General features: G+C 42.0%; 1 pseudogene; it reads right to left on the reverse strand.

Moving 5' to 3' along the window:
• Positions 1-426: 426 nt before the first annotated feature.
• LOC103267816 lies at positions 427-1625 on the reverse strand (annotated as a pseudogene).
• Positions 1626-7185: the final 5560 nt, after the last annotated feature.

The following is a 7185-nucleotide window of genomic DNA, read 5'->3' on the forward strand; positions in this document are numbered from 1 at the left end:
AACATGCAGCTGTCAGGTAGCTTTTCTCAAGAGTGACAATGAGCAAGGAAACATACCAACATATGCATCGAAAATCTATATCTAATACCTAGAGAGAGTAATCTACTCCATTTTTACATAGAAAGGGACAAGTCATATGAATAAAACCAAATTTATCAAATGGAAAGTCCAAAATAAAGAAAACAGCTGATCCCCAATAAATATGACATAATTTAGGAAAGACTGGAAGACTAGAAAAAGAAAAGCAAAACTGTAATGCATGTATGCTTTAAATGCATTAGGTACCTCTGGAAGGACACATAACAAGGTTGTCTCTAGGGCTGGGAACTGGGTAAGAAAGAGCTTACTTTTCACTATACATTTTTATTTTTGATGAACTTTTTATTGGCCTCCTGCTTCCCCAAAGGGAACCCTGCTCCCACCGTCTCAGCACCTCGGAACTCTGGTGTCATTGGTCTCAGACAGCACTTTGCCATCCACTAACCTGCGGGTGGTGGTCTTTTGCATGGTCTGCACGGAGCTGCTGCTGTCCAGGGCATCACGGAGACTGAAGTTCTCCCTGTCCTCCAGCAGGCGGCGGTAAGTGACGCCAAGGTCAGCCTCCAGGCTGACCTTGATGTTCAGTAGGGACTCCTGGGACTGGCGCTGGCCCTCCGCCCGGGTGTATGCCAGCTCGGACTCCAGGTGCAGCAGGGCCCCGTTGAGCTGCTCCATCTGCATGGCGAAGAGGGCCTCCACCTCCCTGAGACTGCTTTCCAAGCTGGCCTTCATATTTCTCATCGAGTCCAGGACTGGACTGTACCTCTCAGCTGTGTCATCTCGGCAGCTCCAATCTCTGCGGACTGTGTGGTGACCACTGTGGTACTCTCTTCGGTCTGCTGGGGCCCAGTACTCGTCCAACTCCACGTGGTTCTTCTGAGCCAGCTCGTCATACTGGGCCCGGATATCCGCCATGATCTTGCTGAGGTCCTGAGATTTGGAGCGTCTACCTCCCCCGTCCAACCCATCACTGGCAGTCTGGGCTTGCAGGTCTTTTACTTTCTCCTCGTGGTTCTTCTTCATGAAGAGCAGCTCCTCCTTGAGAGCTGCGATTTCTGTGTCCAGCTGCAGTCGGGTGACATTGGTGTCGTCAATGACCTTGCGGAGGCCATTGATGTCACAGTCTGCAGACTGGCGCACGGACAGCTCTGTCTCATGCTTGACTCTAAAGTCATTAGTAGCAAGACGGGCGATGTCAATCTGCAGAATGACATTGGCATTGTCCATAAAAGTTGCAAAGATCTGAGCCCTCAGGTCCTCGATGGTCTTGAAGTAATACCCTCAGTCTCTGACCTGGGGTCCCTTCTTCTCCAGGTAGTCCCAGATTTTGCTTTTCAGCCTTGAATTCTCAGTCTCCAGGTTCCTCACCCTGTCCAGGTAGGAGGCCAGGCAGTCGTTCAGGTCTTGCATGGTCTCCTCGCTCTGGATATCCCCCCAGATTCCCAGCCATCCGCAAGGCCATGTCCCTGACCCTCACCGCTCCAGAAGCTGGTGGAGTGGGCCACGAGATCCCGGAGCCCCAGCCCCTGGCCCCTGTATAGACACTGGTAGTTGGTGAAGGAGGTGGAACGAATGGTGAAGCTCATGGCGCCCAAGGAGAACGAAACGACAGGACTCACGTTCTGCACTGTCCATTTTTTAACCTGTTGAGTTTTGTCCTGGGGCACATATAACTATTTAAATTAATAAAATAGATCATAAATTAAGAACAGGATACTATGAAAAAGGAACAATCGGAGAACAAAAAAGTCTTGGAAATTTAAAATACGAAATAATAGAAGTGTTGAGATAAATACATACAAAGAGGAATCTCATTAGGTGAACTTCATTTTTTTTTAAAAAAAGAAGAGAAAAGTATAAGGGCTATTATTAAAGAAATAATAGAGAAAATTTCCCAGAACGAAACAGAGACATAAATCTTTAGATCAAAATTACCTTTTTCTTAACTCTTTTCTTCTCCCATTTAAAATATAGCTGCATAAAACTATAATTATAAAACTTGATGGGCTTATAACTTGTAAAGATATAATTTTATGACAACACTAGCATAAGAAAGGAAGAGCTAGGTATTGGGGGATAGTTTCTATATAATATTAAAAATAAATTAGTATTAATCTGAACTAGATTATTTTAAATTAAGACTGAATTTGTTCACCATATTTTGAAGAAGGTACACCTTAAAAATCCACAAATAGACATATCACTGTGAATTTCAGAACTCCAAGTATAGAAAAAAAGATCTTAAATGTTTCCATGGAAGACAAAGACATCACTTTACAGAGGAGTAAGAATCAGACTGGCATGAAAGAATGCCTTTAAAATTCCTAGGAAAATACTTTTTCGAGCTAGAATCTACATCCAGCCAAGTTATCAATTACCAGTGATGGTAATCTAAAGATATTTTTATATATACAAAATTTCAGAAAAGGTACATGTAAAATATTCTTTCTAAGGCATTTTCTTCTGACAAAATAATATAAAAAGTAATAGAGGGAGAGTTGTAGGATGTGAGAAATGGTGACACTAACTCAGGTGCACACTAAAAAGAAATTCTAGGAAGTTTCGGTAGCCGACCTGGAAAAAGCAATTGGCCCAAATTAGAAAAGCAAGCCAGAATGTATTCAAGAATGTATTCTGCACAATAAAATAGAATAACTTAAGAATGGTTTTCATGTAATAGAGTAAGTAAGAAGCGGAAATCATAAATGATATAGTGAAAAAATAATGTCTCTTTTCTTGTCTGAAAAAAGGCAAGAAAAACAGACAAAAAAAAACTGTATAAGCTACCTCTGAACCAAACATAAAATAAACCACAAGGCAGAATAATAATTTATAAACCTTTGACCCCCTCCACACCTTGACACCATTGATTTCAGCACATTTTAACTGTTTATTGCCCACCTCATATATCTCTATTTCCTCCAGTTTGTACTTCATAATCCATCACTCTAATAACTCCCTTTTCTATACCATCAACATTGCCTCTGATTTACTAACCTGACAAAAAAAGCAGGTTAAACTCAACCCTCTGCCTTGGCTATGCCTGACATCAGCAGCTCTTCACAACTGGGGAAACATCAGCAGCTCTGGTGATTGATCTCACTCTAAATATAGACCCACAAATCTCACAGGTGCCCTCAGCACAGACTACTAATCCTATTTTACTTAATTTCCAGCCTCTTTTACTCATCCAACTATTTTACACTATCTTCCTAGTGTCCAAACCTCAGGCAGCTATTTCCCATTCCTTCCTCTTTGCTAATAATCTACATTATCGATCTATTGTTACAGTAGACATGCTGTCCCCTATGAGTCTTCCCCTCATGACTACAGTTGATTCAGTATGAACCCGCACATCTGACAAAACCCCACGTGGCCTGGAGAAGCAGACCAAGCTTGTTTGCAGAGAAAGAGAAGAATAAAAGTATTGCACAGAGGTGTCAAGACAAGAGCTGGAGAGAAGCCAGCTGGCCTCGAATTTCCTAGTTCCAGTTCTCTCCTGAGGTCCAACAGCTTTTTTTGCTCTGAGTTTAATGAGGCATCACTGCTTCTTCATATGAATCAATCTCTCTCTCTCTCTCTCTCTTTCTCTCTCTCTCCTCCTTATTTAGTTGCAGTCAACTAATACAGAAGATCTGAATACTTACCATTTGGGACTTTTCAAACTGTCTGCTAGACAAACTCTCTTAGTTGCGATGGGGGACTTCTGGCATGGATTGTCCTGCCTGCCCTTCACCCCATACAAAGTTCTAAACTGAGACATTAAGGAGTCAAGCAAGTGAAGATAAAAGTATCAGCATTCTTGTTATTAACTTGAAGGGAGTGACTTAGATGTGTGAAAAAACAATCCCTAATGCTGAATACCAGAATTTGACCAACATAACCACCATGATCACAGGCAGCATGAGAAAACTGTGGCCTTAGCCTACTAAGGCAGAGCCCTTGTCACTAAGCTTACCTTGTGGTTGCGAACAGACCAAAGCACGTAGTCTCTGCAACCGGACAAACCTCAAATAAAAAAGAAGGGAAGGAAGGACTAAACTACATAGTCACAGTCCCTGCTCCTGTCCTCCTTTCCTTGCTATCCCCTCCACACTGCATCTAAGTCCAAGCAGTTAATAAAATGAACCCCACCTGAAAAAATGGATCAAGCGTTTTTGATATTAAAGCTCTCGCAGGAGAGCTTGCCACAAACTGGGAGTCACTTGTCAGATAAGAAAGTCCTTCTGCCGGGCTCGGTGGCTCAGCCTGTAATCCCACGCCTTTTGGAGGCTGAGGTGAGTGGATTGCCTGAGCCCGCGGGTTCGAGACCCGCCTGGGCAGCGAGACCTCACTTCTACAATAAATAAAAAAATCAGCCGGGCGTGGTAGCGCATGCCTGTAATTCCAGCTACTTGGAAGGGTGAGGCAGAAGGATTGCTGGATCCCAGCAGGTCGAGGCTGCGGTGGCCGGGAGCGGCCACTGCACTCCAGTCTGGGCGACAGAGCGAGACTCCAACTCAAAAACAAAACAAAACAAAACAAAAAACAAAACAAAAAAGAAAGTCCTTCTTTCCTGGAAGTGAAGAAAGGGTGACAGAGTCCAGGAATGTCATGCTAATGGATATACCTCTGCAACGACCAAGGACTATGGAGGGAGAAATACTGACTTCCATGTAGTTTCCCTAGAGCCTGGTAAAATTGCTGATTCCCTATTGTGTCTTCCAAACACACAGAGGCAGGAATCTTTTTTTTTTTTTTTTGGTCTGGCCTAATACAGCAGCAAATCTGCCATTAGGGAAGAAAAGAGGACACACAGAAATTCAGTTAATAATGGAAAAACATTTTGAGACATCTTCTAGTATAGAGATTTCTCCACCTGGAGTAGGTATAGGAAGTTGACATATATTTCTGACCAAAATTTCTTTGTCGTACCTCACTGAATATGATTTATTTTAATGAGTTACAGGCAGTACTCTTATATACCCGACAGTCTTTTACAACCTTTACAAGCCTGTAATCAATTCTGGGTCACCAAATGTAGTTTATGCCCAAGGACTTCTTACAAACAATCGCTTCATTGTACTTCACCTATTGTGGCTAAGATAATGTGACAGATGCCTTCTGGAATAACAATGAGATTTCACCCCTAAAAGTCATTCTTCATGGGCAGATAACTCTTGATGGAAGCTTGTTAAAAGTTTAGGTTCCTCTGTCCTTCTTTCCTGGCCATCCCCTCCACACTGCATCTGAGTCCAAGCAGTTAATATAATGGACCCCACCTGAACAACGGATCAAGGGTTTTTTATATTAAAGCTCTTGCAGGAGAGCTTGCCACAAACTGAGGGGTCATCAGAACAGGTAGCCTAGGGTACTAGAATTTGATGTTTTCTTTCTGGTCTACTAAGAAAACAGAAATAATGATAACTGGGCAGAAATCTGTATTTTGCATATTCATCAACTTAATTAAGGTATAGGCTAATCTTTAGAAAAAAGTACCCAAGGAATGTTTGCCCAGCATCATTTTTTTTTTTTTTTTTTTTTTGAGTTGGAGTCTCACTCTGTCACCCAGACTGGAGTGCAGTGACCGCTCCTGGCCACCGCAGCCTCGACTTGCTGGGCTCCGGCGATCCTTCCGCCTCAGCCTTCCAAGTAGCTGGAATTACAGGCATGTGCTACCACACCTGGCTGATTTTTTGATTTATTGTAGAGATGAGGTCTCGCTGCCCAGGCGGGTCTCGAACCCGCGGGCTCAGGCAATCCACTCACCTCAGCCTCCCAAAGGCGCAGGATTACAGGCTGAGCCACCAAGCCCGGCTACCCAGCATCATTTTTAAAGACAATACCATAAAGTTAGCACAGAATTATTTTCCTCCTTAGGTAAGAGAAAAACTTTCCTGACTTATGCCCAATTTGGTAGTGAAAATGAGATTTGGTCCTAGTGATGAGAAATCTCAATGCTATCTAATGTTTGTGACTGCATTATTCAATTAATTACTTGCAACAGACAGCCCTGAAATCTCTGGGGCTTAACACAATAAAAGTTTATTTCTCACTCTTATCACAGCCGACATTGGTTAGGCAGACCTCCATCTTCTATGACACCTGGAATGCGTTTGGTTGCCCCTGCTGGGGGAGAGAGTGATGGAGAAGACGCACCAGTTCCTACTTGCCTCATCCTGTAAGGGCTGCCTTCAGAGGACCACTGGCAAATCTAAACAGATGGCTCCAATCTTACTGAGAAGGGGAATGGGAATTACATAATGAAGATGTAGGCTGATCTTTAAAAAATAATTACCCAAAGAATACTGTGCCCAGCATAAGTTTTAAAGACATCACCATAGAGAGAGGACATGGGCATTTGGTAAACCGTCTCTGTCACCATAACTAAGTATAGCTCTCAGGCCGTACATTGAAAAAATAGTGGTTTATTTTAGCAAGGTAGTCCCGATGCACTCAGAATCTATATTTTATATTCTTGAATCTAAAATCAGTGTTGGTATTAGCATGTCTAATTTAGTCTTCAGATATTGTGGTATATATATGTATATGTATATATATATATATATATATAATTCTTTGCTAAAACTGTTAGTAAAAGTGTATTTTGGTGGATAAGGTATTCATCGCAAGCCCTTTAACTTCTGAAACTGACTGGCTAGCACTGTCATATCAATTTTGCTTTAGTCAAAAGTGGTTAAAAGACCATTGATAATGCCTAATAAAAGATGATCCTGCAATATTATTTAAGAAATTTTTGGGTTGAGACAGATGGTGCAGCTCAGCAGTAAAATAATCAGTGTGCACCAGACTGTTGATCTTATATATGAATCATAAATCTGCAGACAATGACTGATGGTGTTTGTGAACATTTTCCCACAAACTCATCAGATGTGTTTGTCATAGTGCAGCCTGAGAATCAAGTGACCCTACTGTGGTAATTGTGTGTTGCACAGGTAATGGAAGTACAATACACAGTATTCAAGTGCTTCAAGATAGAAGTGAGCTTCTTAACATAGGAATGCCAGGAAGTGACCTGTCATCAGATTGTTCAATTTTTTTTTTAGTACTAAGATTTCATGCTTGAGGTCAAATTCATTTACATGTGTATACCTGAAGGTGGGATTTGTACTGAGTATTGCATTCCAATATTTTTAGGAAAACATC

The sequence above is a fragment of the Carlito syrichta genome, unplaced genomic scaffold, assembly GCF_000164805.1.
Source record: "Carlito syrichta isolate Samal-C Ts95f unplaced genomic scaffold, Tarsius_syrichta-2.0.1 Scaffold308277, whole genome shotgun sequence".
Classification (NCBI taxonomy): domain Eukaryota; kingdom Metazoa; phylum Chordata; class Mammalia; order Primates; family Tarsiidae; genus Carlito; species Carlito syrichta.